The following is a 16868-nucleotide window of genomic DNA, read 5'->3' as shown; positions in this document are numbered from 1 at the left end:
GATTGGTTTTGACAACCAGTGGCAGGATCCCTTGGGTATATGTCGGGTGGTGCGTGCCTTTATGGGCGCGGCACGTTTTGTTATGTGAAGTAAGTTCACTGCTTTTACTTCTTGTGGGAAGTTCTTTTGTTTCCTGGTGCTCTGCTTTTGGGGTTCGTCCTCGTCTTCGCTTGGTGTGTCGAGCCCCTTGTGTTCGGCATTGAGTCTGCCGGACTATTTGAAAACCCAACAATCTCTGTGGGTATGGTTAGCAGGCTTCCCGGGAGTACTGTGTATCTGACATATCGTATCCAGGATTTTATTTAAGTTGGATGGATCATCCCTGTTATCCTGGAGGGGTGGTTTTGTCTGATTTGGTCGTGAGCCTTTGAATCCGGCATTAACTATCGTGCTCTTCGGACTTTTTTCCTTAATTCGGCGACGGTCCTTGTTGCGTCGTGGTTTTCCATTTCCATCCCTAGTTTCGGATGTACTTGGGTCGCTGGGGCTGCACCTTGCCAACCAGCTGTCCTCTCCTGCACAAAAGCAGGTCATGAGGCTTGTTAGTGCGGCCATTGTTCTTAGCTTTTCTTGGCCGAGGTGTCTGGCGAGCCATTCGTCTCGGACGTTATGCCTGAAAGCTGCTAAAGCTTCGGCGTCCGGACAGTTGACTATCTGATTCTTTTTAGTGAGGAATCTATTCCCGAACTGCTGAGCTGATTCTCCGGGCTGTTGAGTTATGTGACTAAGATCGTCTGCATCCGGGGGGCGGACATAGGTCCCTTGAAAATTTTCTCGGAAAGCATCCTCGAGCTCTTCCCAGCTTCCAATTGTGTTTTCAGGAAGGCTTTTAAGCCAGTGCCGGGCTGGCCCTTTAAGCTTAAGGGGTAAATATTTGATGGCGTGGAGATCGTCTCCTCTGGCCATATGTATGTGGGGGATATAGTCCTCGATCCAGACTCCAGGGTCTGTTGTTCCATCGTATGCCTCTATGTTGACGGGTTTGAATCCCTCTGGGAATTCATAGTCCAGAACCTCATCGGTGAAACATAGGGGGTGTGCGGTGCCCCTATATCTGGGGGTGTCGGATTCTGATGATGGCTTTATTGCATTGCTTACGAGAGCTTGCTTTCTTGGCCCATAAATGGACCTCATTGGGCCGTGATGCGAATCCTTAGGTGGATCGCATGCCGTTTTAAGTGCGGCGCCGCTTGCCGCTTTATGGGGTCATCTATCCGACCATGTGGCTTTCTTATTTTTTGAATGTGAGGGCTCTAGAGCCTCTTCGTCGAATTCGGGCAGCAGCCTTCTTTTCGGATAGCTTTTAGTGCGGCGACCGTCGCCGTATTTATCTACGGTATTGATTACTTTGCTCCATTTAATCCGGAGTGCGTCTTCCGCTGTTTTTAGCTTCCGCTTCTGCTTTTTCAGGCTTCGTGCTGTTGCAATGAGCCTCTTGTGGAGATTCTTCTTCTTTGTGGGTCTATCCGGCGTAAGGTCGTCCGGAATGCCGTTTTCGCCGGGGGAGGGATGTTCGGTTTCTTTATCCGTGTTGCCCTGTTCGGACAGTTGCTCTAAGGCCTGCTTGTCGTCTACCGGCTCATCCTGCTCTATGGCTGGGTCTTTATTGAGGAGGGGCTTGGGTCGGCGTTTACGCTGACGCTTTGATTACTTTTCAGGGGGTCGATCTCCTGTTCCATCCCCTTTTTCCTCGTTGTCGCTTCCTCTAGGGGTATCCACCATGTACACATCGTGAGATGAGGTGGCTGTCCAATGCCCTATGGGCGTTGGTTCGTCGTTATCTCCTGCGTCGTCATCCATGCTGTCGATGTCTGTGGAGTCGAAGTTGAGCACGTTGTTTAAACTGTTGACAGTGGCTACAAAGTGGGTGGTGAGTGGGCTTTGAATTTTTTCATCGTCCGTATCCCATCCTCGCTGACCGTAATCCGGCCAGGGCTCTCCTGATAAAGAGAGAGACTTGAGAGAATTCAGGATATCGCCAAAAGGCGAGTGCTTAAAGATGTCCGCGGCGGTGAACTCCATTATCGGCGCCCAATTGGACTCGATCGGTACGGGCGCGGGGGGTTCGGAGTCCAAAGAGGTGTCCGGATCCTCGGAGTCATGAGTCACGCGGAGTGCGGGGCTGGCGTTCGGCTCGATCACCCTTGAGATCGCAGCCCCTGAGGTGACGTCCAACCGCTCATCCTCGATTGGCGCAGTGGGCTCCGAATTAAGGGTCGGAGCCAGTGCGGCCTCCAAGGCGCTGTTCGGCTACAGAGCTAGATCATGCCCATCGAAACAGTGCGGCGCGCTTGGCTGTGGCTCGAATTCGTCAAAGATCAAATCTCCACAGATGTCTGCTGTGTAGTTTAGGCTTCCGAACCTGACCTGATGGCCAGGGGCGTAGCTTTCGATCTGCTCCAGGTGGCCAAACGAATTGGCCCGAAGGGCGAAGCCGCCGAAGACGAAGATTTTTCCGGGGAGAAAAGTCTCACCCTGGACCTCATCGTTACTGATGATCAAAGGAGCCATCGAGCCTAAAGGCGATGACATAGAGGAACTCTCAATGAAAGCACCAATGTCGGTGTCAAAACCGGCGGATCTCGGGTAGGGGGTCCCGAACTGTGCGTCAAGGCCGGATGGTAACAGGAGACAAGGGACATGATGTTTTTACCCAGGTTCGGGCCCTCTCGATGGAGGTAATACCCTACTCCTGCTTGATTAATATGGATGATATGGGTAGTACAAGAGTAGATCTACCACGAGATCAAGGAGGCTAAACCCTAGAAGCTAGCCTATGGTATGATTGTGTATAGAGTTGATTGTCCTACGGACTACAACCCTTCGGTTTATATAGACACCGGATAGGGTTAGGGTTACACAGAGTCGGTTACAAGGGTAGGAGATCTTGAATATCCGCATCACCAAGCTTGCCTTCCACGCCAAGGAAAGTCCCATCCGGACACGGGACGAAGTCTTCAATCTTGTATCTTCATAGTCCAGGAGTCCAGCGAAGGTATAGTCCGGCTACCCGAACACCCCCTAATCCAGGACTCCCTCAACCCCCCTCTAGTCGATAACTAGCACTTTCAAGTTAACCTACTCCTTTTAGTCTGCATGAAGGTACAAATCTTTTAACTGAATTTTAACAGTTTGGCAATGTTTTCACTGAATTTTGGCCTTAAGTACAGCTACAAAATCTGACCGTTTGAGTACAATGTGGACTACTGTTTTCTGGAGTGAACTGAACTGCCTTTGGAAGCAAAAGGCATCAGAAACACAGAGAAACAAAGCCATTTTACAAAAGTTGCTTTCATAAGTTGCAAACAGTACTCCAAACTGGCAGTAACAAACTGAATTTTGTACTCCAAACTTTCATAATTTGTGGAGTACTCCAAACAGGAGTAATTCCAGCAGTACCAAATAGTTCTCCAAATTTGCATATGTTTAGTGACTGCATATGTTCAGTGACTTAAAAATTTGACAGTTAGCAAAGTACAGTGATTGTGTATGTTCAAAATTGGATGATCTGCTCTAGTTCCATAGTGCTAGCAATAATTGATCTAGACAAACATTCAATTTCATAGATGACTATTAGTTTCACTGTGACTATTAATTTCACTATAATTGATCTGCTTCCGTACGTACCTAGACATCAGCAGAGGTGGGGGCTCTGGAGGAAGCCAAGGTCGGCGCTCAGGCAAACAGTAGCAGAGGCGGAGGCTCAATGCTGCATTGCTTGTACTGTCAAAAAGCTTTAGGCTCAATGTGACATTGCTGAAAATTGATAGTAAATTTTAACAGTTTGGAGTACAGATTAACTGAAACCGGACAATTTTAATTGAATTTTACCTTCTTCCTTCCTTAGGAACCGAGCTCTGGCGACAACACAAGGAGCAGGCCAGAGGAGCACAAGGGAGCTGCTACTGGAGCTCTGCTGCTGCTGATCAACACGATCACGCCAAGCGAGCTGGGGATCAATATCACTCTGTATAAGCTACAGGACCAGAGCAGAGTAGCAGAGGCAGAGGCGGAGGCCTCGGGGGTCGGGGGCGGGGATCGGAAGGCGTCGGCGTCGCCCACCAGCAGCAGCAGTGGTGGCACAGGCGTCGCTAGCCAGCACCACCTCAACCAGCCGGTGGGCCAAAGCGGACCAGCGCGGCGGTAGTGAGCAGCGGAATCATGGGCGGAGTGGACCAGTGCGGCGGTGGTGGGTGGTGGAGGAACAACTCATTGGTGGGCGACAGAGAACCACTCGTCGGTGGGCAGCGGAGGTCCTCCTCATGGGCGGTCGGCGGAGTCCTCCTCGTGGGCGGCCGGCGGAGATCCTCCTCGTGGGCAGCGGAGGTCATGTTCGTGGGCGGGCTCGTCAGTGGCTCAGGAACTGCTCGTCGGCGGCTACCTTCTCCTGGAGACGGCTGGCCGTGGCGACGCGGGCGATGGGAGGAGGAGGAAGGAGATGGGGGCTTAATTTCTAAAGCTTTGAAAGTGGAAGGACTAAAATGCAGAAAAACAAATGTACTACCCCTGCCACAAGAATTACGGGATGGAGGGAGTATTATCTAAAAACATGTTAAAATTGTTAAAAAATGTTTGTAAAAAACTATTCATGCATTTCAAGAAATGTATGTGAGATTAAAGAAAAGATAATCATGTATATTGAAAATACGAACCATGTATTGCGAAGATCTCTCTCCCCCTAGCTCACGCTCTCACCGCAATCTCAAAGCTCGGCCCGCCGAACCCGAAGAACAAGGGACACAAGAGTGTATACTGGTTCGGGCCACCGACGTGGTGTAATACCCTACTCCAGTACGGTGTGGTGGATTGCCTTGTAGGCTGGGGATGAACAAGTACAAGGGAAGAACAGCCTCCTGAGGAGAGGTGTTCTTAAGCTCGGTGAGCTTGCGTGTGTGAGGATGGAATGGATCCGATCCCAGATGAGTTGTGTCGGTGTCAAAACCGGCGGATCTCGGGTAGGGGGTCCAGAAGTGTGCGTCTAGGCGGATGGTAACAGGAGACGGGGGACATGATGTTTTTACCCAGGTTCGGTCCCTCTCGATGGAGGTAAAACCCTACTCCTGCTTGATTGATCTTGATGATATGAGTATTACAAGAGTTGATCTACCACGAGATCGTAGAGGCTAAACCCTATAAGCTAGCCTATGGTATGATTATTCTTGGTCCTACGGACTAAACCCTCCGGTTTATATAGACACCGGAGGGGGCTAGGGTTACACAGAGTTGGTTACAAGGAAGGAGATCTACATATCCGTATTGCCAAGCTTGCCTTCCACGCCAAGGAGAGTCCCATCCGGACACGGGATGAAATCTTCAATCTTGTATCTTCATTGTCCAACAATCCGACCAAAGGATATAGTCCGGCTGTCCGGATACCCCCTAATCCAGGACTCCCTCAGTATCCCCTGAACTAGGCTTCAATGACGATGAGTCCGGCGCGCAAATTGTCTTCGGCATTGCAAGGCGGGTTCCTCCTCCGAATATTTCATAGAAGATTTTGAACATGAGGATCGTGTCCGGCTCTGCAAAACAAGTTCCACATACCGTCGTAGAGAGAATAATATTTCCACAAATCTAATCTGCTGACGTATTTCACAGTGTGACATCACACCGCAGCCAGGTCATTTATTCGTTTTTCATAACCAATCTCAGCGTGTATAGCGAGGCGGTTTCCTTGGCACGTCTTGTCGGAGCAGAGATCGTGTCCCATTTATTACGGGATTCTCATCAACGCGGACGTGGGTAACCCAATCGTGCCCGTTGGTACGACTCCTCGATTGTAGGCAAGTCCCAAACGGTCACGAGGAGGACACTTGGTATTCAACCTCTTTATAAAGAGACCAAGGCCTATTCTTTTTCCTTTTCAATCTTAATCGAATCCACCCCCGCCTCGAGTTCCAACACTCAAAGCTCAAGTTTAGGTGCTTCGGACCTCCGACTATGTCTGGATCCAACCTTCAAGGTCGGTGGATGCCTTCCTCCGTCACGGAGGAAGATGTGAAAAAGCTAAGGGAGGCTAGGTTTCTGACCGGCGAGATCCCGCACCGGCTGCCTGCTTGAGGGCAGGTCATTCCTACCCCCAAACCCGGCGAGAGCGTTGTGTTTGTGTCTCACTTCCTCTGAGGGCTAGGCTTCACTCTAGATCCCTTCATGAGGGGGCTCATGTTTTATTACGGGCTGGATTTCCACGATTTAGCTCCGGAATCTATCCTCCACATCTCATCGTTCATCCTCGTGTGTGAAGCTTTCCTCCGTATTACCCCTCACTTCTGACTGTGGCTCAAGACCTTCAAAGTGGAGCCGAAGATGATCGAGGGGCGGCACGCAGAGTGCGGAGGCGCCGTAATAAGCAAAAACGCCGATGCCCCATGGCCCGAGGGCTCTTTCCAAGATGTGTCCAGCTTATGGCAACGAGAGTGGTTTTATATCACAGCTCCCAGGGGTACCAAGTGGGTGGCTCCACCTGTCTTTCGCTCGGGTTCCCCGCCACGACTAATGTCATGGGTCAACAAAGGGATGGACTGGGGACCAGTAAAGGATGTGCCCACATTGCAGAGCCGCATCCAAGATCTCCTTGAGAGAGATATCAGTCTGGTCATGGTAATGCAAGCCATGTTAATTCACCGAGTTCTGCCCTGCAAACGTCGTCCCCTTCGCATGTGGGACTTCAACCCGGAGGGACCGCGAGCTATTCAACACTTCCTCGGCATGATGCCCAAGGATATGTGCAAATTGTTCTTCGGACCACAAATAATGTGTCTGGACACCACTGAGGATGCAGGTATGAGCTGCAATCGCCCGGATACCCAAGTAAGTAGCCCCGCATCCGAACACACGGTCTGTTTATTTATCGCAACGTCGCCCTAAAAAAGCCGCTCTTTGACCAGGATTGGATAGCGAAGGTGAAGTTGATCAGGTGTCCGGCGCCCCTCCCTGAGACCTCACCGAATCCCGTGCTAACCAGGATGCTGGAGATCGTGCCTTATCAAGCGCCCTCAGGGGAAGATAAAGGGGGGAACAAGGAGGCTGGCGCCTCCGCGAAGGAGGATAACCGGGGGAAGGAACTGAAACTTCCTCTCCCCAGGGAAGGAAGAGGACCGCCTATGAGGACCCGGAGACAATGGTCTCCAAATGGGGGAAGAAATCTTTGCCAGAGGGTCCTGCCCTGGGGGATACCCCGTCCGCACTATGCCCTCAAGGGGATCAGCCCTCCATCGAGCTGTAAGTAAAAGGGAACTTTATGGTGGAAATATCATGCCTTACTTCTGAGGAAAATAACCGAAATATTCCTCTTGCAGTTCGGATCATAGCCCATCTCGACAGAGTTCATCTTTTGGGGATCTTCTTCCGAAGATGATGGAAAGTGAGACGCCTCCCCCTACCATCCTGTCTCGTGAGGCGGGCGACCCCGAAGTGTTGTCGCGGAGGGTTTCTCCTAATCCAGCAGGGCCAGAGGATGACTTTTTGGCTGCCCGAAGTCCTCAGTATCCGGCTTTTGAATAGAGCAATCAGAAGAGTCCGGCGCCGCCTGGTGTGTGGTCGGACGTACTGGAGGATCTGCTAAAGCAAGCGGCTATCTCAGAAGAGCACCGCACGTTTATGGGTACGGTGATTGAAAGGATTTCGTCCGGTGAAAGACTCTGGGTTCTGTCAAAGACAACGGCGCACAGAGGATCATAGTCCCAGGAATAATTGTGCCGCCTTAATATGCAGATGGCGGAGGGTCCGGTGGCCAGCCGGACTAATGAGTTTGCCGATCTAAAGCGGCAGCTTGATGTGGCAGACGCCGACATCGTACTTGTCAACAAGCGGCTTGACGAGGCACAGGGTATGTGATTTCTCCGGTGACACATGGTAAGAGGAGCATGATGCCAGTATCTATAACATGTTTTTGAATGCAGATGGAGCTGCGGCCGTGGAGAACCTTCGGGCGGAACTTGCCCGAGCCAAAGAACAAGCCAGGAAAAGTGATGCGACTGCCCTGAAGGTAGTCGAGGAGCTGAAAGCCGAACAGGCTGCTCACTGCCAAAGCAAGGAAGAAATAGCCAGGATGGCTGTGGGATTGAAGAATGCCGCTGACCGTTACGAGCTTCTAAAAAATGAATATCGAGCGAAGATGACAGACCTGGAGAAGGCCACGGTGGCGGCCAAAGACACCCGCTCCGCAATGAGAGCGATGGAGGAGCTGCGTCAAGCCGGAGATATCGCGGCTGGGAAGCCCTTTATGCTGCGGTTGAAGTTCGGAGATCCTAAGTATGCCCCTTGTGTGCTCTGGCTGTGGAGTTCTGCGGACGCGTATCTGGACTTAGCAGCGAGTGCTACCGATGCGGCCGAATACTTCTGAGATAAAAAAGATTGCGAAGTGGAAAAGCTGTTCTGGTCACAATTTAACGTTCCAGAGCGTCCGCTTCCATTGACTGATCGGTTGGCCGAATGGGCCGAGCTTAATAGATTGTCCGTACTTGCCATGAGGTCTGTTGTGGATCATCTATGGCCGGAAGGGCCAAAGCCGAACAGTTAGTTTAGTTTGGTACAGCAGTTCCCTGGTGCAATGCCACGCATCAACGCGATGAAGAGGTCGGCGTGCGTAGAGGGTGCGCGGATGGCCCTTGCCCGTGTCAAGACATACTGGGCAGAGATGGAGGCCACCGCCATTGCAGCCCAAGATTCAGACGAGAGCCGAGTACCTGCCGAGCACTACTTTCGAGAAGTTCTTGAGGGTGCTCGTTCAATAGAAGCGCAGTGCTCGAAGAATATTATGCTCTAATGACATGTATTCCTATCGAAAAACGATGTTTTACTGAATTGTAAAGGCTATTTTATAATTTTGCCTAAAAGAATTATAATACCTCCTGTGCGGCTGTTTATGTATATATGTATATAACCTGAAAGATGGCAGTCGTCGGCTTCAGCCCCCACGCATATAATGCGGGGGTGTTCACAGAAGACGCACGTTCACACTTGATCCAACGTCTTGGTCCATTAAGGAGGTGATGGCACAGAGAACTAGGCAATCGGACTATAATGCTTTAACGCTTTCACTTAGCCAGAGGAGTTCGACAGTGGGGCTACTATATAGCCCCTGGTGGCTCTGCGCTCATCCGAATTTAGGGCGCGTACATGCCTGGCCGGGAAACGACCCTTCGTTAAGGCAGAGGAATCCCGAAGATTCTGCTAGGTCATCGAGTGGTTGACCAGTCTCATGCTATATCATGACACTCAGTTTTCGGCTTTCTCTACTGAGGTGCTCGTCCGGATGAACCAGGGCACAATCGCAGTAGTTCTCCTGGTGCCGCCTTAGCCAATCGCAAGGTATTCGGTCTTTATGATGTAAACCGGGCTAAACAATGCCCTTTGTAATAAGCCCCTAGTGTCCAGGTACGTGCAATATTCTGACGTGGCCACAAGCCAATAACGTCAGCATCCTGCTCGGTTGTACGGAGAATCCGGGGGATGTGTATCAACAAGAGACAGTAAAAAAGGTTTACGCAGGGTCTTAATCTAAAAAGAAGCCTTGGAACGGGTCCCTGCTGCACGTCTGCGCCTGTGTCTCCGTTGTGCCGTATCCTGGACGGGTGTAGCACGATGGTCATCTGTAAAAGAGAGGAACTTAGTTGAAAAGTTGTCGTGCAAAAGGTATGTTATACTAAATAAACCATGTACAGTTCAAGATGAGTAAAGTTGAGCCGAATTGTCACTTGTTTACACGCATTGAGCCCCTTGTATTGTTATAGGGGTATAGCCATCAAACCTGTACCAATTATATGTAACTACGCCAGACTCGTCTAACCGTGTCCGTAGTCTTAACGACCGGTCATCTACTCTGGTTGGTGAGGTCTTCTAGTGTGCGGCTGCCAGGGCGGCCGCACGATCTTCCGCGCGCAAGGAACGCTCAATTTTTTCCATTTACTATAATGATGCCACGTGGACCAGGCATCTTAAGCGTGAGAGAAGCGTAATGCGGTATTGTGTTAAAGCGAGCGAAAGCTTCGCGTCCGAGTAGTGCTTGATAGCCACTTTGGAATAGAGCGATTTGGAAGGTTAGCTTTTCGCTTTGGAAGTTGTCAGGAAAGCCGAATACAACCTCTAGAGACAGAGAGCCCATGCAGTGAGCTTTTGTGCCTCGCATTACTCCTTTAAAGGTAGTATTGCTATGGCTGACTTTCGTTGGGTCTATCCCCATTTTGCGGACTGTGTCCTGATATATCAAGTTTAAACCACTGCCGCCGTCCGTCAGGACTCGTGTGAAATGGTATCCGTCAATTATCGGGTCTAACACCAAGGCAGCCAATCCTGCCTGCCGGATACTTGCCGAGTAATCCCTACGGTCAAAAGTGATCGGTTGGGATGACCAGTGGCTGAACTTTGTGGTGATAGGTCCTGGGCCATGTGTCTTTGGGTGTGCCACTTTGTTTCTCCCCTTCATCACGTGTAACACGTTTACTGTTTTGACTTCTGGTGGGAATTTTTTCTGTTCCCCAGTGCTTTGCTGGCGAGGCTCGTCCTCGTCTTCTCTTGGTGTATCCAGCCCCTTGTGTTTGGCGTTTAACTTGCCGGACTGCTTGAAGACCCAACATTCTCTATGGGTATGCTTTGCAGGTTTATCAGGGGTGCTGTGGATCTGACATAGTTTGTCCAGAATCTTGTTTAGGCTGGACAATTCGTCTCTGTTGCTTTTGGAGGGCAACTTTCGCTGACCTTGCCGAGAGTTACTGAATCCGGCGTTTACCGCCGTACTATTCGGGCTGTCTTCTTTATTCCGGCACTTGTTTTTGTTGCGTCGTGGCTTCCCATTTCCGTCCCTGACTTCGGATGTGCTTGGGTCGCTGGTGCTACTTTGGGCTAACCAGCTGTCCTCGCCCGCGCAAAAGCGGGTCATGAGGCTTGTTAAGGCTGCCATTGTTCTCGGCTTTTCTTGACCGAGGTGTCTGGCCAGCCATTCGTCTCGGACGCTGTGCTTGAAAGTTGCTAAGGCTTCGGCGTCCGGACAGTCGACTATTTGGTTCTTTTTAGTGAGTAACATGTTCCAAAGCTTTCGGGCTGACTCTCCGGGCAGTTGACTTATATGACTTAAATCGTCTGCATGGGGTGGTCGGACATAGGTCCCTTGAAAATTTGCCCGAAAAGCGTCCTCGAGCTCTTGCCAACTTCCAATGGAGTTTTCGGGGAGGCTTTTAAGCCAGTGTCGAGCTGGCCCTTTGAGCTTGAGGGGTAAGTACTTGATGGCATGGAGATCGTCTCCTCGAGCCATGTGGATATGGAGGATGTAGTCCTCAATCCATACCCCAGGGTCTGTCGTTCTGTCATACGCCTCTATGTTTACGGGTTTGAATCCCTCTGGAAATCCATGGTCCAGCACCTCATCGGTAAAACATAGGGGGTGTGCGGCACCCCTGTATTTGGGTGTACCGTGGTGTTCGGATTTTTGTTGCGTTGCATTGTGCGCTGGGGCGCGCTTTCTTGGTCCGTAGATGGATCTGGTTGCGCCGGCCTTTTGATGCGAGTCCTCACGTGGATCGCGCACTGGTTTGTGTGCGGCGTCATTTGCCGCTCTATGGTGGCCACGAGGTCGTCTATCCGACCGGATGGCTATTTTGTTTTTCGATTGCGGGGGCTCTAAGGCCTCATCATCGAATTCAGGCAGCAGCTTTCGCTTCGGGTAGCTCTTTGTGTGGCGACTGCCGCCGTACTTTTCTGCGGTGTTGAGTACTTTACTCCATCTAATTCTGAGTGTATCTTGTGCAGCCCTGAGCTTTTGCTTCTGCTTTTTCAGACTCCTCGCAGTGGCGACAAGCCTTTGATGGAGATTCTGTTGCTCCAGGTGCTAGTCTAGTGTGATGTCATCCGGACCGTTATCTTCGCCGGAGACGGGTTGTTTGGTTTGATTCTCCGTGTTGCCGTGGTCGGACGGCAGTTCCATGCCGTGTTCGTCGCCCGCTGGCTCACCCTGCTCTATTGCTGGGTCTATATGATCGTTGTTTCTATCGAGGCGGGATTTGGAGCGGCACTTATGCCACCGCTTGGACTGCTTCTCGAGGGAACGATCCTTCGCTGCGTCCTTCCGTTCCTCGTCGTCGTTTTCTTTGGGTGTGTCCACCATGTATACATCATATGATGAAGTGGGTGTCCAGTGCCCTGTAGGCAGTGGTTCCTGTTCATCTCCTGCATCGTCGTCCATGCTGTCAATGTCTTTGGAGTCGAAGTCGAGCATGTCGGTCAAATCATCGACAATGGCTACTAAGTCGGTGGTGGGTGGGCGGCGAATTTCTTCGTCATCCGCATCCCAATCTGGCCGGACATAGTTCGGCCAGGACTCTTCTGACAAGGAGAGAGACCTTAATGAGATCAGTACGTCGCCGAAGGGCGAGTGCTGAAAGATATCCGCGGAGGTGAACTCCATGATCGGCGCCCAGTCGGATTCAATAGGAACGGGCGCAGGCGGTTCGGAGTCCATGGCCGGGGAAGAATCCAGCAGTTTGGCATCACGGCTCTTGTGAAGGGTAAGGTCGGTATTTGGCTCGATCGCCGCTAAGAATGCAGCCTCCGTGGCGGGGTCTATCCACCCGTCCATGGATGGCACAATTGGCTCCGAATTGAGGGTCGGAGCGGTTGCCGGTGCGATCTCCTAAACACTGTCCGGTGGCAGAGCTAAATCATGCTCATCGTGACCGTGCGGCGCACTCGGCAGGGGCTCGAATCCATCGAAGATAAAGTCTCCGCGGATGTCAGACGTGTAGTTTAAGATTCCAAACCTGGCCTGGTGGCCAGGGGCATAACTCTTGATCTGCTCCAGATGGCCAAGCGAGTTGGCCCGCAGTGCGAAGCTGCCGAAAACAAAAATCTGTCCGAGGAGAAAAGTCTCACCCTGGACTGCATCGCTATCGATGATCGAAGGAGCCATCAAGCCTAACAATGACGACACAGAGGAACTCTCAATGAAAGCACCAATGTCGGCGTCAAAACCAGCGGATCTTGGGTAGGGGGTCCCGAACTGTGCGTCTAGGCGGATGGTGACAGGAGACGGGGGACACGATGTTTTTACCCAGGTTCGGGCCCTCTCGATGGAGGTAAAACCCTACTCCTGCTTGATTGATCTTGATGATATGAGTATTACAAGAGTTGATCTACCACGAGATCATAGAGGCTAAACCCTAGAAGCTAGCCTATGGTATGATTGTTCTTGGTCCTACGGACTAAACCCTCCGGTTTATATAGACACCGGAGGGGGCTAGGGTTACACAGAGTTGGTTACAAGGAAGGAGATCTACATATCCGTATTGCCAAGCTTGCCTTCCACACCAAGGAGAGTCCCATCCGGACACGGGACAAAGTCTTCAATCTTGTATCTTCATAGGCCAACAATCTGGCCAAAGGATATAGTCCAGCTGTCCGGATACCCCCTAATCCAGGACTCCCTCAAGTTGCCTCCTACGGTGGTGGCTAGTCCTATTTATAGAGGCCCGGGTCCTCTTCCCAAATATCAGGCGGGAAGGGATCCCACAACGGCCAATTTGAAGGGGGGCAGCTAGTACAAGCTATCCTGACAAAAGATGGTCTTCGCCTGCCAAAGGCTCTGGTGGTGACGCCGTCGTGGGCTCTGTGATGACCTCTGTCCTGCCATCCTGCTGGTCTTGGTCTCGTTGCACCGATATGGAAACCTTTGCCTGATGCCTCGGGACCCCTCGCCTGCGCCTGCTCCTTTAGCACCAAAGAGGAAACGAGTACTCTGCGCCCGCCTGGCCTTGGTCGTCATGGCTCACGTCACGGGAACCTCATGAGGTGCCCCTTGCCTTGATCTCTCTGCTCCACGTGAGCCAGCCTAGTGAGGCCGCCCCTGAGGAGGTCTTGCGTTGTCCGCCTCGCGAGGCTCGGCCCCTCGTGAGGGTCTTGAGCGTTTGCTGGTGAAGATGGGCCGTACAGGGCCGCTGGTGGAGCCACGCTGCAGGCCGCAGGCAGGCAAGTCTGGGGAACCCCGTTCCCAGAACGCCGACAGTAGCCCCCGGGCCCAAGGCGCACTCGGACTTGGCTTCGAGGCGAAGCCAAGGGGCAAGTGCGAAGCGCCGCAGGCCCCAACCGCCTGCGGCCTTGATTGATGCGTGGCGACTGACGGGACTTGGGCGTCCCCGCTTCCCCATGCAGCCTTGATATCCGCCTAGCTAGGCGGCCACCACGACCTGCATAGTTGCTCCTTCGTTGCTGGCGACGCACTCCGAAAGAGGAAGGGATCTCCAAGCTGCGGCGGTGATGCCTTCCGGCCATTGAAACAGAGGAAGTATATCGCCATAGACGAGTGAGTACCTTATCTTTGTAGTTTCTCGAGTGCTACTTCCCCTCGTGAGCATGATTCCTCAGGGTCCCTTCTGCTAAGGCGGCGAAATCTCCCGAGAAGCAGCCTTCTCCTACCTCGAGTCCTCTGCTGATCCTGAGCACCTCTAGCCGGCCTGCCACACTCAGTGCAAGGTCGGTCGGAGAGGTGCATGCGCCGGCCTGGCATCTTGACCCCGCGTTCTTGCCATTCCCCCTTTGCGGTCCTGCTTGGGGTGCTGAAGGTGTGCCAAGGGCTCCTCCTCTGGTTATTGACCGCGGCTGGGTGACCTCGGCCCTGGCGTCTTCTTCACGCAACGAACCTCCGCCCTTCTGGGCCTCTGTTGAGACTCGAAGGACGACTGGAAAGGGGACGGGCTCCAGCCCCCTGCCGGGGGGAGGCGTGCCTCTTCGGATTTCTTCAGCGACTTCCGGCGCGGAGGACGGTCCTGGTCGTTCGCTCGAGCAGGCGCGCAAGAGGGGCGCTGTCCGTCATGAGCTTTTCCGGGAGACGATGGGTGCGCTGAGTCGTCTTGGGGAGGAGCTTGTCGATGTTGACGCCGCCTTGAGACCGAGGGCCTTCGGCTGGTGGACGAGTGGCATCAACTGAAGGTGGCCATCAACCTCGGGTGCCTCCAGCACGAGCACGCCAACGCAAAGGCCGAAGCATCCCACGCAACCTCGCGCGAGGACAGCGCCCGAGCCTTAGAGGAGGCCGGGGAGGCAGATCACCGCCGCGAGGTTGCCGAAAAGCGCTGGAAGGAGCTCCAGGCCCTGAATGCCTCCCTGGAGCAGCAAGTGGAGGCATGTAGGGCTGCCTTGGCGTCGATGAAGGGGGTGCCGTCCGATGAGGAGGAGATCTTGAGGCGCGAGGAAGCGCTGATGCTGGAGGCCACGGAGCGCAGCCTCGAGCTTGAGCGATTGGAGATGAGGGAGCATCAAGTTGCCCAAGCGGGAGATGCTGCCAGCGCGCGCGAGGCGAGGACCCAGGAAGAAGTTGATCGCAGGGTAACCGAGGCTCGCGCTGATCTTGCCAATGTGTACGAACTGAAGCTGAAGTTCACGGAAGCTGAAGCTGAGGGCAGGACCGCCGCCCTCAGGTTGAGGTTGGCTGGGGCGGAGCAGCGCGAGAAGGCCGCCGCGGCTGCCTTGATCTCCGTGCAGGCCGAGTTGGCCTCCTCCCAAGCTGAGCTGCTCCCGCTTCAGCAGCGGGTTACTGTTGCCAAGTCCATCACGCAGTAGAGCAGGGAGGAGGCGATCCGCCGACAAACGTTGCAGCGCGAGCATGCCCCATGCTCCGGGACCTTAGGACGAGGGCCAACCTGGCGCTCGGTGCCATCTGCGACGAGCACGCCCCTCATCCCCACACCGAGGACTATGTCGGCCATCTTTGCTTCTTCACAGATGTCGTGACGCGCCTGGAGGACTGGGCCGAGAGGGCTCACGAGCTTGTCGAGGAAAAGAGCCGGGGCCTCCTTGGACGCGCGTTCTCCCGCGTCTTTAGCCATCTTCAGAATGTCGATCCCAACTTTGACTTCAACGCTGCCATCGCCCCTGTGCCCGGAGTTATCCGGGACAACCTGGCACGCTGGGTGGATGATAACATGGATGCTCTGGCCAGAGCCTTCGCTACCGAAGACGACAAGGCCGTGGTCGTGGCGGACGAAGGTGGTGTGGTTGATGATGGTGAAGACGACTCTAGCAAAAGCGCCGGCAGCGCGCATGAGAGCGAGTCGGATGACGTTGCGAGCGACATGTCCGACTAAGCTCGCACCCCTCTGTTTTCACCCTGCACGCAAAGACTTGGAGATGGCCCCGTGGGGCGTGACAGTGTTTTGATGGGGAGATCCCCCTATGTGTATAAATTGGTGTTCTTCTCTTCTCTTCCCGTATTAAAGCCGAACTTGGGACGTGCTTCCGCGAGTTGGCGGGCTCCTGAGCAGGGTCGCCACCGCGACTCATCCTGACCTACCTGGTCTTGTGTTGGTTGCAGGGCAGTTGGCACGCCCTTCTCCTGAGATAAACCACTAGGGGTCCGCGGCCCTGAGCCTCCTGAGCAGCATGCGGCCCTACTGCGGGGAGCTTGGCTAGGGGCATCCTGCTGACCGCGGCAGGATGCGTACGCAGCAATTTTGCGGCGCATACGCTCTTGCCCCAAGGGGGGTCCTGCCGAGGTGGAGTAGACCTGCCTGGTGGGATCGACCGTCCAGCCCCTGAGCCGGAGGGCCTGAGGCGCAAGCCTTAAAAACGAGGTGCATGACCAGAAAGCGATAGAACCAGCAGAAATCAAAGGAAAACTCCCCCCACTATTTGCAATGAGAAAGACTTCAAATTCAAGCCGAAAGGCTGACAAACCAGTTTACAAAGAAAATGGGAGAGGAAAGCAAATAGCCGCGTCCGGCGCCTAGCTAGTCTTCTTGTCTTCCACCAGTGCGGAGCTAAGTGCTACCACTGGGACGTGGGCGGGAGCCCCTGAGGCCCAAGGGCGGCACTCGAAGACTCCGGGGCGTGTACAACCCCACTCATTATTACGTGAGAGTTTCACGAGTGGAGACCTTCACAGG

The sequence above is a fragment of the Triticum urartu genome, chromosome 7 (assembly GCF_003073215.2).
Source record: "Triticum urartu cultivar G1812 chromosome 7, Tu2.1, whole genome shotgun sequence".
Classification (NCBI taxonomy): Eukaryota; Viridiplantae; Streptophyta; class Magnoliopsida; order Poales; family Poaceae; genus Triticum; species Triticum urartu.
Note: the sequence above shows the minus strand (reverse complement) of the source record.